The 20,902-nt window shown below is 43.8% G+C and overlaps 1 protein-coding gene across 1 annotated transcript in view; it reads right to left on the minus strand.

Moving 5' to 3' along the window:
* Positions 1-7,858, minus strand: part of SLC38A1 (solute carrier family 38 member 1) — a 60,830-nt gene extending 52,972 nt beyond the window's left edge. Inside the window, exon 1 of the mRNA XM_032802453.2 lies at positions 7,219-7,858. The gene's annotated coding sequence lies outside the window, so the exon portion shown is untranslated. The remainder of the gene's footprint in view (positions 1-7,218) is intronic.
* Positions 7,859-20,902: the final 13,044 nt, after the last annotated feature.

The following is a 20,902-nucleotide window of genomic DNA, read 5'->3' on the forward strand; positions in this document are numbered from 1 at the left end:
TCGGCAGCGGGTCCCCTCGGAGGGATCATCACACCGACAGGAACAGTCTTCTTGTGTCATAAATGCTTCCCAATGACACGTATTCCCAAAGCCCTCCAATAGCACCACTGCCTGACCATCTGTTGATCGCCTAATCTTGTCACACCTTTGTTGCCCTTCTCTAGGAACCAGCAGAAATCCCACTGAAGATCACTGAGCCTCGATTTCTTAAGTGTCTTCCCCACCTGGCATAGTCTCCCTTGATACAGTCCAGCGAGTATCTAGCCGTATCATTCATTCCCACATGAAGGACATCAACAGATTCTTTCCCGCTCCCGCTAGATCCTTTCAGCCTCGGTCCACATCCTGTATCTTAGCACCCGGCAGACAGCACACCCTTCTGTTCTCCCGATCAGGTCAGTAGTATACAGAGCCTGTCTATTCTTCATCAGTCGTAAGGTCTCCAATACACATAGACCTGCCTTTTCCTGGTGACAGTGGTGATTCTCTCGTCTATCCCATGCACCCATGGCTGCAAGTCCTCTCGATTCCTATTTGCCTGTGCAATCCTCCTGGGGCTCAATTTGGTGTTGCCCCCATTGATTACTCCTCTCATGCTCTTCTCGAGGACTTGCTACTGTCTCTCTCTTTCCTTGCCCTCTCTCGCGCCTCATGCTCCGTCAGTTCACGACTCACACTGCTGTGCCCTTTCTTCATTATCCAACTCTGCAAACCTGTTTGAGTTCTATTTCTCCTTCACTGGCCCGTCTTTCCTCTGCCTGGTTCTCTTACTCACATGCTTCCACCGTCCACTTTCCTCACCCCAGCAGTCCCTCCTCAGAATTTTTTGGTCCTGCTTCCATCTGCACGTCTGAGCTTATCCTCCACCCCTGCGTGTCTGTGTTCCATCGTCTGCTCAAACCCCCTTCTAAACTCAACCAAGTTTCCACCTGCATCTCCAATCTCGAGTCTTTTTTTCCATCAGCTCTCATCATAGGCTCAGCCATGCATGGTAAACTTTTCAGGCGCCCCCCCAGAATCATGTACATGCCGCAGCTTCCACACTCCAGTCATCCCTTCATTGTGTCTTTCACTGCTCTCATCTGTATCAGTCATGGCCTTCTCACTTCGTGCCTGGCAGTCCAAGCACACAACACAGCACAGAACCCAACAGGCACCAGGCCGCTGGCAGAACCACTGCCCGCTACCTCTGTCCAGTTTGTTGGGTGACCTCGTGTCTTAGCCCATCGCCCTGCAAACCTCCCACTGGTAAACTCCCTCTGAAACTCCTTCTGTTAGCCAGCTCTGTTTGCTGGCTGCTGTGCCGTGCCTGACTGGCTGGCTATTTTATTAGGACCCCTAAGCAGGTAAGCCCCGCCCCCTAATCAGGGCTCAGCCGCTCTCCCAGCACAGGGCTCTAGCAGCCTCCACACACACACACACACACACACACACACACACACTTACACATCCAAGGCGTTTGCACAGTTCACCCAGGAAAAAAGGCGCGAAATGGTTGTCTGCTGCTTTCATGAAGGGAGGGGTGAGGCTGTACCCAGAACCACCCGCGACAATGATTTTTGCTCCATCAGGCACTGGGCTCTCAACCCAGAATTCAAAGGGGCGAAGGAGACTGTGGGAACTATGGGATAGCTACGGGATAGCTACCCACAGTGCAACGCTCCAGAAATCGATGCTAGCCTCGGACCATGGATGCACACCATCGAATTAATGTGGTTAGTGTGGCTGCGTGCATTCGACTTTATACGATCTGTTTTACAAAACCAGTTTATGTAAAATCGGAATAATCCCGTAGTGTAGACGTACCCTGAGTGGCTTGTGTGCTTTCACCACTGGGCAGGACTTTCTTCACAGTGACATGGTCTTGCATAGATTCATTGTGGAGTTCCCAGTAATCAAATTGTCCTTTAGTGTTGTGGTAGGATGTTAAACCTCCAAGATACAATTAGTAGTTTTAACTACAGAGATAATTTGTTTTAAAGCTGAAATTTGATTCAGTTTTCTGTTCATAGATATGGTCAGTAATCTTGTGAAGAATCCCTCTGGGACATTTACTAAAGCTATCAGAACCCAGAGCTTGAGTTTCACACAAACTGCTTCCTGTACAAAAAGACTGAGATGTGATACGTGTTTTTACTTTGCTCATACCTTTGAGTGTTCTTTGAAAGGAACAGCAATATGACCGGTAAGAATCCAAGAATATAAATAATGAAACAATGAGTTTGAAATTGTGTGTATAAAATATTCACTTAAAAGACAAATACAATAATGAGTCTTATAAATGGAATTTCATGTGAAAAGCCAGGAAGGTAACTACTCCCTTTAGCACTAGTGACACCAAGAACATCTGGAATATGAAGTGCAGTTATGGTTACTATAGAAGAACATTGATAAATTGGAAAGATTAGAAAAAAGTAACTATGATAATAAAGGGTTTGGAAACTAAGACAACCTGTATGCAGAGTAGATAAAAGAAGTTAACATGCACAGCCTTCCAAAAACAAATAACTGAGGGAGGACATGATAACGAAGTTTGGAAAAAGATGCTATGAGGAACAGAGGTGTATACTATTCTTTGCCTGTGGCACATAATCGTCTAGTCTCCCATGGACTATAATACCTTAGTCTAATTTCAGTTGTTGGGTTTAGTGTGGTGGTTCTGGTGGTGTAGGTAGCTTGTAATATACAGGTCAGACTAGGTGATCTGGTGGTCCTTTCTGGGCCTAAACTCTATGACTAGTGAAGTGGTTCTCAACCTTTGCCACATTGTGACCTTGTGTTACAACAGGAAAATCTTTGTCCCCTGTTCCATTATTGCTGGATGAGAAGGAGGCGTCCAAAAAATTAAGAAAGGGAGGATGGTCACGACTCCTTGAAGTCTGGTTGCAACCTTCCCACACCAAACTGAGAAACCATGGTCTGCAGATTTGAGCACAGGACTGTAACTGAAAAGAAATCACCAAGTTCTATTTCTGACTCTCTCACTGACTTATGGCTTGGCCTTAGGCAACTCACTTAAAGATAAAGCAAAAAAAGGGAAAATAGATTTAAGTATAAATTAGTTCTGAGTCCTCAGCAATCAAGCTATAAGGAGCATTCAGCACAGAAATACATTTTAACTTTTTTCTCATTATTGTTTCCTGTGAAAGCCTCTTAATATTTACTATTTTGCTGAAGAGATCTCAGAATGCAACCTCACAAATCTCTAAAATCTCATTTCAAACCATGGATTTCCATAATAATTGTGAAAGTACAGAATGATAAATTGTGGGATACCACCAATAAAACATGAAGTAAGTACCAAGAGAATTCACAAAGGGGAAAAAGTTATTTAAAACTTAATTTGCTGCTAAATGTGCTAACAGACTCTTTAGTAAGACTATGTCTGCACAGAAATCTGTTCTTAATTAATTTTTTTGTTTTCTTTTTGTAGTACACCTGTAACTTCTTTCCATCAGTCTCCTCATCTGTAATATAGGAAAAATAACTTTTATGTGCTGATCTCACAGAGGTATTGTGAGGGTTAATTGGCAAATGCCTGTAAGGCATTTTGAAAATGGAAAGATCATTACAAAGAAGAAGATCAGCTGTTCAAACTTCTTGTATTGGATTTAGATTATAGCAATACAAGATATGTAAGAAAATTTAACATTAGCTTTTCATTTAGATTTAGAATATTTAAATCTTTCCACACCACAAAGGGTTTGACTAGGTGACCCAACAGTAAGGTTGTCAACTTTCTAATCGCACAAAACCAAACACCCTTGCCCCACCCCAGAGGCCCCGCCCCGAGGCCCCGCCCCTTCTCATTCCATCCCCCTCCTCCCTCCGTCACTCACTCTCTCCCACTTTCACTGGGCTGGGGTGGGGGTTGGGGTGCGGGAGGGGGTGAGGGCTCTGACTGGGGGTGCAGGCTCTGGAGTGGAACCAGAAATGAGCTCCACTCCAGAAAAGGGCTCTGGGCTGGGGCTGAGGAGTTCAGAGTGCCGGAGGGGGCTCAAGACTTGGGGAGGGGGTTGGGGTGTGGGCTCCAGCTGGGGGTGTATGCCCTGCGGTGGGGCTGAGGATGAGGGGTTCAGAGTGTGGAAGGGAGCTCTGGGCTGGGGCAGGAGTGCAGGCTCTGGTTGGGGGTGTGGGCCCTGGGGTGGAGCTGGGGCATTTGGGGTGCCGGAGGGGGCTCAGGGCTGGGGCAGGGGGTTAGGGTGCAGGATGGGGTGTGGGTTCCGGGAGGAAGTTTGGGTGTGGGAGGGAGCTCATGGCTGGGGCAGGGAGCTGGGGTGCAGGACAGGGTTTGGAGTGCAGGTTCCGGCCAGGAGGTGCTTACCTCAGGAGGCTCCCGGAAGCAGCTGGCATGTCCGGCTCCAAGGTGGAGGAGCCAAGGGACTCTGCACACTGCCTGTGCCACCCCCGCAGCTCCCACTGGCCATGGTTCCTGGCCAATGGGAGCTGTGGAGCCAGCACTGGTGCTCGGGGAGGGGGCAGTGTGTGGTGCCCCCATGGCCACCTCTGCACCTAGGAGCTGAATGTGCCTGCTGCTTCCAGGAGCCACATGGAGCCAGGGCAGGCAGGGAGCTTGCCTTAGCCCCGATGACCAGATTTTTAGCGGACTGGTCAGCAGTGCTGATCAGAGCCGCTGAGGGCCCTTTTCGACCTGGTATTCCAGTTGAAAACCAGATGCCTGGCAATCTTACCCAACATTTACTGAAAATAATGTTTTTCTGCATAATGTATATTTTAAAAGCTCATATTTACTTAGGCTTATATGCTAGCTTCTGCTGTGGAGGGATGAGCAAAACCACCTTAGAACTGCAAAAATGCGGTGAAAATGTGGTAACACAGGACAATCCCACTCTCTATTCAGTCACCACTTTTCCCTATGAGAAAAAAAAAAAGGAGTGGCAAGGACACAGAATGGAGGAGTCAAGGAGCAACTCCGCTAAATGACCTGTTCCTCCTCCTATGTGCATTAATGTCCCTGTAAAAAAAATAGGATTAAGTAATAAAGCATAAATCATAATCCATGCTCTCTGACATCCAGAAGGGTTCTGAGAGGCATGTGGGATGACGGTTTTCTGCACTTCTTCTCAAGAGTTCATGGCGTCTTGCCCTTGGCTACCCACAGATTCCCAGGTGCTATTCAGTCTTGAGAGTCCCCGTTGTCCCATCCAAAACTGGTCTACTGTACAGGAGAGAAAATGTCCTGGTTTCAGCCACCCTCCTTGGTGTTTAAGGGTTCAAGTGAGTGTTCCTTTCTCACGTTTTTTCACAGGAAGTGTGAGTCAAATCAGAACTACTTAGTGGAACTGCACCACTTTACATCAAGGGTCCATTGCTCTCACTGAAGTGATTCCTGGGAAGTAATGAAGTTCTCTCATTCAGTTTTAGTGAGAGGAAAAAGCCCCAGGTCTTAATCGGATCCCTTTTGATTATTATTTATTTTTCATTGACAGATGACATTTCTTCCCAGATTGTTTTGAAATTGGTAAAAGTTTGGGTTTATGATACAATGTTCTTTTTGCAAAAACATTTTTTTAATTTAAAAAATACTTCTGAGTTAAAAGGATTAATTAAGGGTATCTCTCATTCTGAGCAGTGCTTTAACTTCAGAACAATGATAGGTTCGTTTTATGTTGGCTTTCAAGCAATACTACTCCTCACAAAAAATGAATGAAGCACCATAAAGCAGCAGTCACTATAATTTGAAATATAGGTTAGTCGAAATGCCTAAGAGCATTATGACCACAGTGGGAAACTAATGATATCTGGCAGGTTCATACTGAATGACAATCACGCTAACAGCTGGCAAGGTTTTATTTCAGTTGTCCTTCTAATATCAGACAAACAAAGCACAGGTTTTTACATATACCACCTCTTTTTTTCAAGAAGGTGATAAATTATAATTACAGTTTGCTTTAATTTACAACCTCAACTTCAAAAACAAACGGAACAAAAACCTTTGGTCTAGAGGAAACCAATTATGTGATAAGAGAAAGTAGGCCAACACAATATAAACTAAGCTTCTCCCTTTTAATGGTTTTACATATAGTGGGCCCATCCTACATTCCTTACCTAAACAAAACTCTCACTGAAACTAATAAGACTATTGGGCATTTTTTAAACACAAGAGTAGACAAAAAGCCAGTAATTGTGGGTTTTGATTTATGCATATGAGTGTGTTTCAGATATACCAGACACACACAGCAGTCACATCATATTTTCAGTTTCTTCCCTAGATGATTGATACTCATTTTTCCCCCAAGACTTAATTTTAAAATGTTATTGCTGCAATTTACTAGCAGGATTATTAATCAATGCCATATTTAAAAACAGAAAGTCTGCCTTATTGTTAAAGCAGCATCCCTACCAGGGCATTGTACACTACTGCAATGGCTGTAACCAAAAGATAAAATCAACCCCTCCCCTCCCAATATTTCATTCAAAATGAACATCTAGCAGAATTAAAATGCAAATACTCACATTCCAACTGTCCAGGCAGGGGGAAGTCTCTACATTTCAGGAGAATACTCTATGTTTCTGCATCAAAATCTCCCCATGCCCAATGAATTTCAATAAGAATTAAAAGATTTATCCTTATTTTACTACCACAATGTCCCTATGTATATCTTTCAAATGTTGGCGGGAGTGACCGAAACTGAAATCAGAACTCAAATTACAAATGAAAGCGGGGGGCAGGCAAGGGCCATTTGGGGGGGTCGCCTTTGTGCAGTGACAGTGGGGGGGGAAAGAATGCCCCCCCCCCGAAGGGCCCCTCTCCTGGACTGCATCTCTTCTCACCATTGTTGTTTTCATTTAAAAGCTACAGCCCGACGGCTGGCGGGAGGAGGAAGAAAACGGAATGAGCGGGAAATGTGCTCACCACGTTCGCCTCCCACCCGCCCATTCAGACACCGTGGGGCGAGTCCCGGGATGGGAAACATACTCCTGTTTACTCCCTGTCTGCCGCTAGCCCCGCCATGGAGCGCAGCAAACCCCAGCCCCGCCACCCCGGCGACGCAGACCCGGGACCACGCTGCTTGGCTCTGTCCACACGGGCTCCCCTCGGCTGCGGCGCCATCGGCGGCTCCCCCACCACAGGGCAGCAGGGCACTGAGTCCCAGCCATCCTCAGACCGACCCGTGGGCCAGATTCACGCTGGAAGGAGACTGGGGGGCCCACCCGTCCCCGCCGAGCAGTGCGCGCAGCAGCCACGCGTCTCACCTCCCCAGCCAGGATGGGCCTCGCCTTCAAGGTGTCCCCGCCGCTCCGCCTTGCCTGCCGCGCCGCCGGTGTCCTTCGTGGAAGGCGCTGGCCACCTCGGGCTCTGCCTTACGGAGAAGCACCGTGGATTGTGCCCAGCCTGGGAGGAAGGATCAAAGCGGCGCCTTTTCCTCACAGCGAGGCGGGCAAAGGGGAGCGAGCGGGAGATGCTTAGACGCGACCTTCAGCAGCAGCGTGGACCAAAGCAGCTTCCCCTCCTCTTCCTCTTCCTCTTGTGTGCAGCAGCGCGGCCGAGCGGCTTGTATCAGAGCTGCGCGCCATGCACCAAATATCCCACCCACCGGGCCGAGCTGCGTGTGTCTGTAGACATCGTATTAAAAACGCGGCCCCTCTCGAGTCCAGCCGGCTTTAGACGGGAGCGAGGGCACCGGCTCCTCTCCCGCTTGTGCGCACGCCACTGCGGCTCAGAGGCAGCTACCGCCGCCTCCTGCGAGGTGCTGCGCCCGATCCAAGAGCATCTCCTGCCCCAGGGGCCACGCGAAGAGAGCCGCAGCTGTGTGCTGGCTGAACGGAGAGGCAGCTTTTGTGTCTGTGCTCCCAGCCCCCAGGCGGTGTTAACTGCAGCCAGCAGCTGCAGGTTTAGACTCGAGGCAGAGAGAGCCACCCCCACCCCTCCAGTGGGGATGATGACACAGGTGGAAACTGCATTGTGGGATGATGATGGAAGCAACAGCCGGGCCTCGGAGCGAATTCAGGCTGCCTTTGTCTACCTCTGCAAGGAGTGAGTATATGGGCTGGACCTGTGCTTGTAGGGCTGCGCTGGCAGGTGGGCACTGTGGCTTAGCCCAGAGATGTAGCCCACTGTCCTGGCTCCAATAGCACCCCACCATGTTCCGAAAAACAGACAAACCCTTTGTCTGGTTTCCACATCTTGGGACTTAATAATTGTAACCCTTCCTGCTCCTCTATAGAATTGATCCCACGGTACACCAGGTATAATACACAGAGATAAAGGAAATCTCCATGATTCCATCCGTGTTTTTATTGGCTTCTACAAAATAAAAGAGTGTTGAGTAATAAACTGTATAACTGTTCATATCCAAATGTTCATACTAATTTCTAATACAGAGAAGTGGGAGAGCATTTAATCTGTGTATGTCATCTGGTTTAATTGACCTAGCTCTTCAGTAAATACTACCTGAAAAATAACATCTTAAGTGAAAGCTATTCTTCCCAATGTGTTTTATGCTTTCTTTCTTTTCTTGAATTTTTAGTGCTGTGACAGTTTTGTTTCAGGGAGAACCCCTTGTTGCAAGAAGAAACTAATTTATATAAAGGTTAGTTTCAAGTCCCCAGAATAGCTACAGAAAATTCAGCGTGTACTGAAACCAATTCCCCAACGTATTATACCAAACTACATACTAAAAGTTTCCATTTTCTTGAAATGCTAACACATTTAGGAGAAATAATGTGTACATTAAATATGCAACTGGTACGACATACTTTGATACTTCACAGATGCTCTGTGTAAACTATTGTATCAGCTCATTTCAATCGTTTCACAGCCTAAAAAAATACTTAAGGAATAAAGCAGAAGTAAAATTTCATCACCATTAACAAATGTAGACCCAGATCCTATATTCACTACAACTATGCATAACTTAAGCATGTTGTCCCATTGATTTCAGTGGGCCCACTCACAGGCTGGAAGTTAAGCTAATGTATAAGTGTTCATATGCAACCCATTCACATTACAGGTCCATCTCCACTGCCTGCTGTGCTCTTCCACAGAGGATCTGAGTTATTACAGCTACAAAGGCTTTGGCTCTTTAGCTCATGCTGTAGCACCTTATGGTTTTAGTTCTGAAAGTCTTCAGTTTAACCCTATGTGTGTCAGCTAAGATGGTGGCTGTCAAACTTGCAGGACTGTGGCTTTAAAATACACCACTAGCCCAATATAACGTGGTCATCCAGAGCCAAAAGAACTCACCGCCATATAGGTAAGACCGCGTTATATTGGGTTTGGTCCGATATGGCATACTGGCAAGAGCCGGTACTCCATGCCAGACTGGACTGGCTTCCCCGGCGGTGATTTAAAGGGTCCGGTGCTCCAGCTGCTGCGGGGAGCCCCGGGCCCTTTAAATCACCACTGGAGCTCCGGCAGTGGGGCTCGGGCAGGGATTTAAAGGGCCCAGGGTTCCCCACAGCGGCTGGAGCCTCTGGCCCTTTAAATCACCGCCTGAGCCCAGCTGCTAGAGCCCTGGCGGGGATTTAAAGGGCCCAGTGCTCCAGCTCCTGTGGAGAGCCCTGGGCCCTTTAAATCACTGCCGGAGCTCTGGCCGTGGTGCTCGGGTGGTGCTTTAAAGGGCCCAGGGCTCCCTGCTGCTTTACTGCGCTATATCCAAATTCGTGTTATATCGAGTCGTGTTCTGTCAGGGTAGAGGTGTAATAATATTTTGTATGCATGTAACATTTTTCATCAATGAGGCCTAAACCGCTTTATTTAAATTAAAAATAACACTTACTACTTTACCTCTGCAAAGTGCTTTACAAACTTTCACTAATTAAGCCTAACAATATCCTCTGATGGTCCCCATTTTACAGATAGGGAAACTGAGGCTAGACCATAAGTGGCTTGCCTGAAGCACAAAAGAAGGAGCCAGTCCAGAAGCCCATATGTGAGTAACCTCACTCACTACTGTGATGACCTGCTGGAGTTCCCCTCAACCTCAGCAAGTGAAAATTTTACTAGTGCTGAGCTATGTGACAACTCCTTGACACACCAACTTGTCTGCCTTACCAGCAAACTCATCAGGACTGTACCAGTCCAAACCTAGCCTTGCAGGTAAGAACTGTGAATTTTTGGCAGAAGGCTAACACGTTTTACCCTAGGAGAACAACTTCTTTATAAAACCTCACGTCAGCTTTGCCACAGACTCAGTTCCTTTCACAAGTTCAAGAAAACTAGGTTATAAATGTCAGAATTCTTCCCATTAACCTTTAAACAACATAATCAGGTATGGAGTTCCAGATACACATATCCACATGCAAGCCTAGATATACATAGTATGCTTGTTTGAATGCCTGATCTCATATCATGCCATAAATAGGGCCTCAGGGTCTCCACTCTATTCTTATTCTACTTAGGATGGCCAGGTGCCCAGTTTTTGACCGGAAAGTCAGGTCAAAAAGGGGACCTGACAGTACGCAGTCAGATCTATCGACTGGACACCCAAAGTCTGGTTACTGTGGGTGGGGGAGCCAGGGAGGCACTGAGTCATTACCCGCACCAGCCCCTACTCATCTGGGACTGCCTTCTACCTGCATTGGGTGGCTGCAGCTCCCAGCCCTGGCTCCACAGGTGAGTCCCTTCCAACCTGGGAGGGGGTAGGGGGAGGAAAAAAGCGAGCAACTGGGGGATAAGGAAGAGGAGCGGATGGGGCAGGGCCTTGGGGGCAGGGGTGGGACCCTGGGGGAAGAAGCATGATGGGGCGAGGGCTCAGGGGAAGAGGTAGGGCAGGGGAGATTCCAGAACTCCTGCTGAAATGTCTGGTTTTTAAATATTACTAAGTTGTGAACCCTGATCCTACTTGATCTCTCTCACATTTTTGACATTGTTAATCATATTCTCCTTGATATTGTGTTAACCTTATCTTTTGTCACCAAACTTCTCCTGGTTTTCTTAACTTTTGCTCATTCCTTCAGCTTTTCTTTCAATAAGTCTGCTTCTCTCCCACTTCCTCTTTGGCCCCACTCTTCCCTCTGTCTATATTCCTTTCCTGTATGATCTCATCCTCAAACATGGCTTCATTATACTTATGATTCACAAATCTACCTCTCTACTCAAATCCTGTTTCCCCCACTCCAGTTCCATATCTAGGCCTGTCTCTCTCTGACACCTCTTCTTGAATTCCAACCAACGATCAGTTTAAACTTTCCTAACTGTAACTGAACTTCTCATTTTTCCTCTGAAACATTCCCTACTCGCCATTCTTTGTCACTAATGACAACGCTCCCATCTTTCCTGTTATTGAACCCTAACCCTAATCTGAGGGTCATCTTTAGATCTGCCCTATTTATATTTTATAAATGTGAGAAATTTAGCATCCAAATTAATTTCAGAGTTACACCCTGAAATATAATTGTTTTCCTCCCAGCTCCTAAAAATTCCTTTTAAAATGGCTTTCAAAAGTTCACATATCTGTCTATCTTATCTATCTAAAACTATACATGTATAATAAAAACTATACTTTGAAAAATGAAAACATACTTTATAATTCTTTTGTTGGCTACGTTATCACAATACATTGCCTTATTACGTAAGACACTTTCATCTGGAAGATCAATTACATTATCAGAAAATCAATAATACTGACTCTTTAGTTTGAGGTATTGCTCTTTAATATGGAGTATTAAACTAAGGGCTGCCAGAACTGCACTTCCTACACCGCTGTTAAAACTCTGCTGTTGCTACTAGCATTTTAACATAAGTTTCTTGACTTTTATATATAAGGGTATTTGGTCTAACAGTGGAGTTATAAAAACATGCTTAATGGGGTGGTCTACAGCATGATTTGGCTAATGTGGTTTTCTGAAAATATCTGCCCACATTCGTCAGGGAACCCATGAACCCTGATAACATCAACTGATTAGGCAAGCACTGGTGGATCCCCAGGGGTGCTTCACCGGTATCAATATGGGCAGATTAAGGAAGGTACATGACACTCACATCTTTAAGAACACAGGACTGTTTAGAAAGCTTCAAGCAGGGACGTTCTTTTCTGACCAGCGGATTACCACTGTTGATGCTGATATTCCAGTAGTGATTCCAGGGGATCCAGCCTACTTCTGGCTCCCCTGGCTCCTGAAACCATACACTGACCACCTTGACAGCAGCAAGGAAAGATTAAACTGCTGGCCAAGCAGGGGCTAAATGACTGTTGAATGTGCTTTTGGTAGATTGGAGGGATGCTTGTGGTAACTACTCACTAGATGGGATCTCAGTGAGAAAAATACTCCAGTGCTTGTTTTCTGAGTAATATGTGTGAGGTTAAGGGTGAAAAGCTGCTGCCAGAGTGGAGTGGCTGTCTGCTGATTTTGAACAGCCAGATATGAGGGCCAGTACAGGAGCTCAACGTGAAGCTATGCGGTTAGATAGACTTTGAAAGAGCATTTTAATGCTCACTCACAGTAGTGTTCTGTGCTAGACTGTTCCCCGGGCTGAAGCTTGGGTGCTGCTAGGTATTGTGTAGTGCTTGTTGTACATTTATAGCTATGAGTGAGTGTTTTCTTGAACCTATGAGTTTTGTGTTCTTCTACATTTATAAGTACTGGGTGTTTTGATTACTGCTATGCCTTCTGCAAATAGGTGGCGTGAACTAATGAAGATCATTTTATTTTTAAAAAAATAGAATTTTACTGAGTGGCAAAAAACAGTTCAGGAAAACAATGCAAAAAACCCAGGCAACGTAATACAAATTTTAAAGATAAAGTAATGGAATGAGACTTTGAAATTGGAAAGGCAGCAAACATTTATCTCCATTTCAGTGCACATACGTAGTCTGTTGTGCCTACACATATACAACTGTGGCTTTCACAAGTCACTGCATGAGAAGCTGTAGTCTTCCATGGTGACCCATGACATGGAATGGTAGGGGTATTGGTGTAGCCCCTGGTTCCACATAGAATATTGGGGGCTATAGGGAGCTGCTACCATGGAGTTCTCAAAGGAGAGCAAAGGGTGGGATTTTTGGACCTGTAGAGCAGCCAGGGCCTGCAGCATTTGCATTTGCTGCCTGAGAAGACCCATTACGTCATGGTGAATCCCCCTCTCTTTTTCCTGGGTCTTTCTCCTGTCTGATCTTTCCCTCTCCATGCTGTCTGCTATGTTGGCACTTCAGGCCCTATGTTTGCAGTCTGATGCAGCACAGGCTTGTAGTTTCTCAGTGAACGTGTCCCCCTTACTCCTTTTCTTTCTCCTCCTCAGCAGGGTTAGACATTCTGCGCGTATGGAGGGGAACCATGGAAGGCTGTAACAGCAGCAGCTGTTAGTAAAAACACAGATGTATCATTGGATTTACAGTCACCACAGTAAGATGCACAACACAAGGTGACTTTCTCCTCCCCCTCCTCCCTGTTCACAGTAAGAGTCTTTGTCTCAGGCTCTTACAAGGTATCCAGATGGTTTCCAGGGTGCTGGTGAGGTGCAGCTTGTTGTAAAAGTGGCAGATCTGCCTGGCTCAGTTCCTTCACTTTCACACAGCACTCCTGCTGATCCCTGTTGTATCCCTTTGATTGAATCCCCATGTGATCTTTTTGTAGATATCTGTGTTTCTATGACTGGTCTGTAGCTCTTCTTGCACAGCCACTTCTCCTCACAGGCCCAGGAGATCCAATACATCCCACTTACTCCAGGTAGGAGCATGTTTAGTGCATGGAGCACAGTTGCCAATTTTCACGTGGTAAATAAGCACCCCGACTTTCACAATAAGCCAAAATAAGCCAAGCTAATCCCATTTCAAAACAAGGCCAAAACAAGACAGTCCCTAAGAACCCCAACACTCTATGTGACTAGATTTCCCCGACGTGCAGTCTGGGGCTGTGGTGGGCCCGCTGTGCATGCCTGACTCTCCTCTCCCCTTGCCCCTGCTTGCTGGGAGCTGATCAAAAAAAAGAAGCAACAAACTACAAGGCAAAAACTAGCCAACAGGCAACTCACAAGCCAATTAAACCAAAAACAAGCCCAATTTCTGTTTTTGTGGGGTGTTTTGCAGGTTTAGCATGTCTGGTGTGGAGCTGGCATGGTCAGTTGAGTAGTTTCACACAACAAGGAGAGTTGCTAGGTGTGCTCACCAAGGCAGGCGATCAGAAAAATGTATTTCAAAAATGGGGGTGGGGTTTAAAGGAGAGAAGTCTTCTGGTCTCCATGACCCCTGAACAGAGGAGTTTATGAGTGTGACCAGAACAGTTACTGTTTCAAGGAATGGGGCATTGTAGGACAGCAGCTAGGTCACTATTAGGGTCCACACAGGTTGCGCAGTGTCTACACTTTCAGTGCTTTGACCTGAGTAGATCAACCACAGCTTCCCACTGTTCGGAGAGGTGGTTTTACAGCATCACTGTGACAGGGCACTTACATCAGCAGGAGACAAATTTTAGCATAGACACATGCACGAATACGTTGACGCAAGGCGAATTACATCGACTTAACTTTGTTGGATTCCTCTGAATTTTGGTATATCTCAGGTGGGTGCAGAGTAGGATTAGTGACCCAAATGTGGACTCATTGGAATTAGGGGTTGTGGACATATATGTCCTCTAACCCAAAATAGCCATTTTTCAAAGAAGTTTCTAGGGTTGTTTTTGTAGTTGTCGATTGTTTTTTAAGCAGAGCTAGACATCAAATTATTGATGTGATATGGGTCAAAATGGTCTCATTCTGTCAAGTTTTACCTGCTAAATCTTTGGGAAATCCAAATGAGAATAGTATTAAGAACATGCTCACTTCTTTGCTTGTGAAGATGTGCCATCTGGAAGGATTACAGTGCACATGCACCAATAAAGTAAAAAAATAAGAGGGTTTCTATGCAGCCACTTTATGATTGCCTGAGTAGTTCAAGAGAATGTACCAACACCATTACCCCCGGTGAAGACCTTGCCACTGATGTTTTTAGTCTGAATCTTTGTGTACCTGGGCAGAAAAGATTTAATAGTTCATGTTGCTTTCATCAAGTTGTCTCTGTTAGAATATAACATGTTTTTATTTTGTGGGTAGGTTTACTGTGAACACAGCAGATTAGTCAGCAGGTGTTCTAGCCACAGTTTTGTTATTTTGAGTGTAGAGGAATCAAAGAACAGAACTTTGTGTGTGTTGGAGGAACAGGGACTTGAAGAAGGGTAACAGCTGTGGGGGGTACGGGAAATGAGGACAGGTGGTAGGCAAGCCTTTCATTTGTTGTTTGTTGTATTTTACTAGCCTCTGCAGAAATGGGATGGGCAGGAGAGAGGGAAATAGAGTGGCTAATTCTTGATTTTGGGGCAGATGAATGTGATGTTTCCAAAGATGCCTCGGATGGAGATTTGGAACTGACAGTGCAGGTACTGTGACCACTAATGGAAAAAGAATATGTGTGCCCAGTGTTGCCAATGTGTGGATTTTGAGCGATTCCTGGATCATGTGATTGCTGAAGTGTGCAGGAGAGCAAGGAATACATCATGACATGGGGATTTTGACTACAGACTGATTTGGGTGCAGAGAGGTGGCTTGTGTTGACATCATGCTTTGCCCACTCTGCAGCATCTAAGTGATGACTTAAAAGGATGTGATCTACTGAATATTGTGGTGATTCACTTTGATGGAAATGATCTCGGCCTTATTCATGGTGTGCGCCTCATACAAAGTCTGAGAGCAGATTTGGACCACATCAGAGATTTGTGTCCAAGAGCTGCGATAGTTTTCTCTGATTTGTCTGCATATCTGCATAATTGCTAAAGCAACAATATGAAAACTATTCATAAGTGTTGGAAGAACATTAATCTGGAGATTGGAGGGTTCATGGCTCCTCAGAAAATGTATACTGTATGGCACAGAAACTTATAAGCTCTGACACCTCACGGTTTCTCAGAGATGGGATACATCTATTGAACAGGGGTCAGAGGATCTTTCTCTCAAAAGTAAAACTAAGTGTTTTGGAACAGAAATCCAACTTTGCCACAAACTCCACCATCCAACCTTTATGAAAAATGAGCAGGAACACCATTGCACTGTAACATAGTCATCCTTTGCTCCAGGCACTGCATGTGAGTCCAGTTATAGGAGGGAGGGAAGTAAGAGCAATAGAAATGTTTGTATACCAGGGAGCAGAGACTTCAGAAGGATGCTTTCCCTGCTTGCAGGGTATGTGTGTGGGTGTCTTAATTTGCATGGGCAACCTTAACTGTTTATTTCCTGGTTTTCAGATGTTTGAGTTTTGCTCAATTCAACATTCTGCAAACATACCACCAAGCCACACTGACTCTGTACTAACGTAGGATTTTGACACTAAATATGATAAAAAAAACGGTAGCCAAGCCAAGAAAACTGTTGCTGCCCCTGTGGGCTGATAACTAAGCAACAGATCACTTGATGGGGGCCTTTGATCACCTTGATGAAGCTGGTCTGGAGCTGAGACTGGAAGTTATAAAAGAAAGGATTCTCACTGGCTATTCTGTGGAAAGAGCAGAAGGAGAAGCTGGCTGCAGAACAAAAAGAGACGTATGATTTGGAGGAGATCTTTTTTCACAGGGACAGCAAAAGACACATCTCTGCCACAAGGGATACTCCCTTGCCAAATTTTAAAACCTTGTTACAAAACATGGAGGTGCTAGAGTTTCTCGATAAAACAGGTATAACAAGTTTTTTAGTTTAGGCAAACAAAGTATTTTCCCCCTAAGGTTGTGCTTGGAAATGGCTGAACTATTTTAGAGGAAACTTTAGGGGGAAAAATCAGCCTGAGGCAGAAGCCTGGCATGGAAAATCTCATCCTGAACAGTAAAAGTTATGCAGTTTTAAGGAACTGAAAATAGAACAATCAAATGGAAACCATGGACAACTTTAACTATACCTGTGTCACTTATAATAATGAGAAAAGCATCAACCATGTAACAGCAACAACAAAATAAGAAAATAAAAACTGGTTTAATCTTCTAATAGCTGTAAATCTTAAACCCACAAGTAGTACATATGGCTGGATCATACAGCTTTCACTCTAGAAAATTTTATGAAAAAATATACATGTATTTAACCAGTTTCACCAGAGGTGATAATAAAAACAAAACAAAACAAAAAAACCCTGACCCTACTCTTACTAAACGTTCTACAGGGAAGATGTAATTGCCACAAATAATTTAAAAGCCCTGTATGTCAGATATTTCCAACATTATGTAATTATTACAATCCAAGTATTTTTGTTTTATGCTGAGTATATAGTTGCTCTCAGTTGTACGGCTGATGGTTTTGCCTACATATGCATATGTAGCTTGTACAGACGTAGGAGTTCCACCCTACTTGTTTGCTTTTCATTTTTCCTGGAAGCAGGAATATGTGTTGCCAAAGGTGAATACAGTATTTCTATATCTGTTTACTTTTCTCCTTGATGTACAGCTGTTGTTAAACAGGAATTACTGCTTGTCAGTAATTGGTTAGCTTGTTACAAATACATTAATTAATTGTTACTGCTTCCTCTAACAAATTCATGTGATTCATTGTGTCATATTGCAGAATTAGGTAATTAGTTATGTGGAAAAGCAGCAGCGATCTTATTTTACACACAGTGCAATAGAAAGAGAACCTGAAGAGAACCCTGCTAAAGACCTGGTTTTACAGTCCTTTCACAAGCAAAAATGCCTGTATCAGGACTTTCAAGACTGACAGTAAACAGAGAGTTTCTTCACATCTCTCCATTCTCCTGTAATTACCCCTTGGAACTTCCCAGTTTTTTCTTAACCCAGTGTTCTTTTCTTTGCTAAGGGCTAGATTGTACCTTTAGGCATAATCCTGAGCAAGGGTGAAGCGTAAACTGCACCACCACAAAAGTAGGCATAATTTCCTCCTTGTTTTCTCTTGCTTCAGGGCACCTCATACAATATGAGAGCAGATCTGGACCAGGAGCTGTAATAGTTTCTCTGATTTGTCTACATGTCTGAATAATTGTGCTGTCCAGTGTGTTAGGCAGGCAGAGGCAAAGTTCCAACCACAACATCTCATTTACCTGCTTGGGAGGGAAGAGTGGCATTTGTGCAGCACCCACTTAGCCCTGTGGGCCCAGACCCAAGATCTAGTGAGCTCACACAGGGTTATAAGTGGGGGCTCTTACTCTCTCTTACACTTCTTTGTAAATGTGGAGTCCAAGTTACAATCTAGCCTAAATGTTGTCTTTGGGAGAGTAAAGTTAATATATATATATATATATATGCATAGATTTGTGTAAGTGTGTACACACACACACACACACACACACACACACATATAAAAGCAGGGGACTGGACTAGATGACCTCTCAAGGTCCTTCCAGTTCTACACTTCCATGATTCTATGATCTATGTATGCATTGATTTATATAGAGAGAGAAATCAATGCATTCCTGAATATTTATTACTCAATTTGAATATACTGTTTATGATGTTTAACACTTTCACTGACTTTGTCTCTTATAGCAGTATCCTAACTTTGGTGTTCCTAATCTCAAAAGTTGTTAGGTTACTAACAAAACTGATTCCAGAATACTGAATTTACTGGGCAATATAAGATTTCAATAATATGCGTTTTGCAGGTAACCTGTTTTGCATCACAGTACATCAGTTATAAAGAAATTCATTCTTGAGATTAAACTATTATTTATTTTCTCCTATACCAGGGACACGGAGTGGATTTCATAAATCACATCAGCACAAGGTTAATTATATTTATATCTGAGTGTCAATATTTTTTGTGACTTAGGAATAGCAAATCTTGTCCTGTGGCTTCCGTGCATTGGGATGATTGGAGTCCATATGTTACATAGAATGCCAATTAATACTGTGCAACACAATTCATGCTGGTAAATTGGATTTATGAGATGTCAACAGACTTTAAGCACATACTGAATATGACATATTTTTGATGGCACATTCCAGTTTTTCATCCTATATGATGTAAAAATGAATAGTGTGAGAAAAAATATCTTTGTTCTGAAGTTCACTAAGGCAAGTTGCAAAATAAAATCATTGTTTCTCAAAGGGATCCTGCAGACTTCAGAATGGCCTTTTCTGCAAGCATGGGACCCTATACTACACTGCAACTTTGAGGCAGTCCTGTTCAGGAGTTGCAGAAAGATGGTGGTTTTGGGGGCTTTTTCCCCTTCAAAATGAACATTCTGTTAGTATACAGGGGAGTTTTCCATACCAGTTTTGGTGTACATTCAATGTAACATGCATTGAGTTTTCCTTTTTTCCAGGAGATAATTATATACTTTTCAGGCAAACATAATGCTTTCATTTTTAATAATGTGTTATTTCAGTAACACTTTTGTGATATGGAATTGTAATAGCTATCAAATATGTCTTTCTTCCAAGCCCAGAGTTAAGGAGGCTAGCAACCAAAGTCTTGATGATCCCAATCTAGCCCCAATTCCACCCACTAATCCTAATCAAAGATCTAAATCTAAACATTACTGCAGTTGTAGAGAGTTTGCATATGTAAAATTCATCTGAGAATCAAGCTCTGACAGGAAATGAAAAACAAGAAAATAACCCTGAAGTAGACTCTAATAAGACTAAAATTTGAATTTTTGATCTCTTTTCATTTGATCCTCTTTAATGCTTAATACTGCATGTCAAGACAGTATCTCCTATGTACCAGAGGAAATTAGCTGACAGAAAATGATAGTAAAAGGTTATATAATATTTTTAATCATATAGGAATGAAAAATGAACATAAATTTAGTGATTATTTCTTCATACTCATACTACTTAATATGATTATTCAGAAATTATTAAAATCTGTTCTGAGGTATGAATAGAAATACCCTAGTTGGCCACTGACTGTGAAGCCAAGCAGTAAGTAAGCACTGCAAGAGGCATTGTAAACATTATTCCATCTTATGATTCCATTTCACACATAGCCCATGTTGAGTTATTCTTTATCAAATTATCCAGCTCCCCAGATCACTGTTGTCTGCATTCATGAAAGATATGGATTGTTAGTCCTGGAGCTTGAGGTTCAGATATATTGTAAACTCTTTGGGGCAAGGACTCTCTGTGTTCTGTATTTGTGGAGCACCAAGCATAATGGTATCCTCATCCATATCTTGGCCTCCTAAGCACCATGATAATACAAATAAATCATAATAATCATAGTCTTACAGTCTTCCTGACGCTATCCTGCCATTAAGGCTCATCCCCATTCTGAACGCTCAACCTCTAAGAGTGAGAAGATGTTTCTATAAATATATTCATTTTGGTAATCTTGGAAGCAAATGTTCACTGTTAAAGACCATCTTGTAAGAAATTCTTTTACTGGCACAGTTGGCGCAATGTCTGGTAATATTTGTAAGAGCCATTAAAAACTGAAAAGGCAGCTTGTTCTGAGAGGTTAGGTCACCCAGTCCCTGTTAAATGCATTCTATTGATTTAACAAGGTTTTCCATAGTTGGTCTGATTTGGCCAGTTGGAAGTTAGGTATACTGCATGGATTAGCAGTTCTTTTAACCATGCTGTGATACAACACACACACACAGAGAGACACCACACACACACAGAGATCATTTTGGCCTTGAAAGTGTTTTGGTAATCATCCAGACATAATTCTGAAATAGTGTTAGGCAGGAGTAGTGGCCATGGAGTAGTGACCCACTACATTCTTTGAGGAAGGGTTCTTCCCCACCCTCTCTTTCCCCTGTGGAGTTCTGCAGCAGCTAGCTGAGTACTTGCTAGGCACTGGAGACAGCACTTGGACCCTTGTTTTATAAAACTTTAACATACATTTCCTACATATGTGTGTATAAGATGACCTGTATAGAAGATGATCCCTAATTTAGGCCCTAGTCCAGCAAACACTTAAATACATGCATTGAAGTTAAAGGACTGCTCACCTGCTTAATGTTAAGCATGTGCTTATATGCTTTGCTAATTTTGGGGCCTTAGAGCCTAAACCTGATGCAGTTGAAGT

The sequence above is a fragment of the Chelonoidis abingdonii genome, chromosome 1 (genome assembly GCF_003597395.2).
Source record: "Chelonoidis abingdonii isolate Lonesome George chromosome 1, CheloAbing_2.0, whole genome shotgun sequence".
Classification (NCBI taxonomy): Eukaryota; Metazoa; Chordata; order Testudines; family Testudinidae; genus Chelonoidis; species Chelonoidis abingdonii.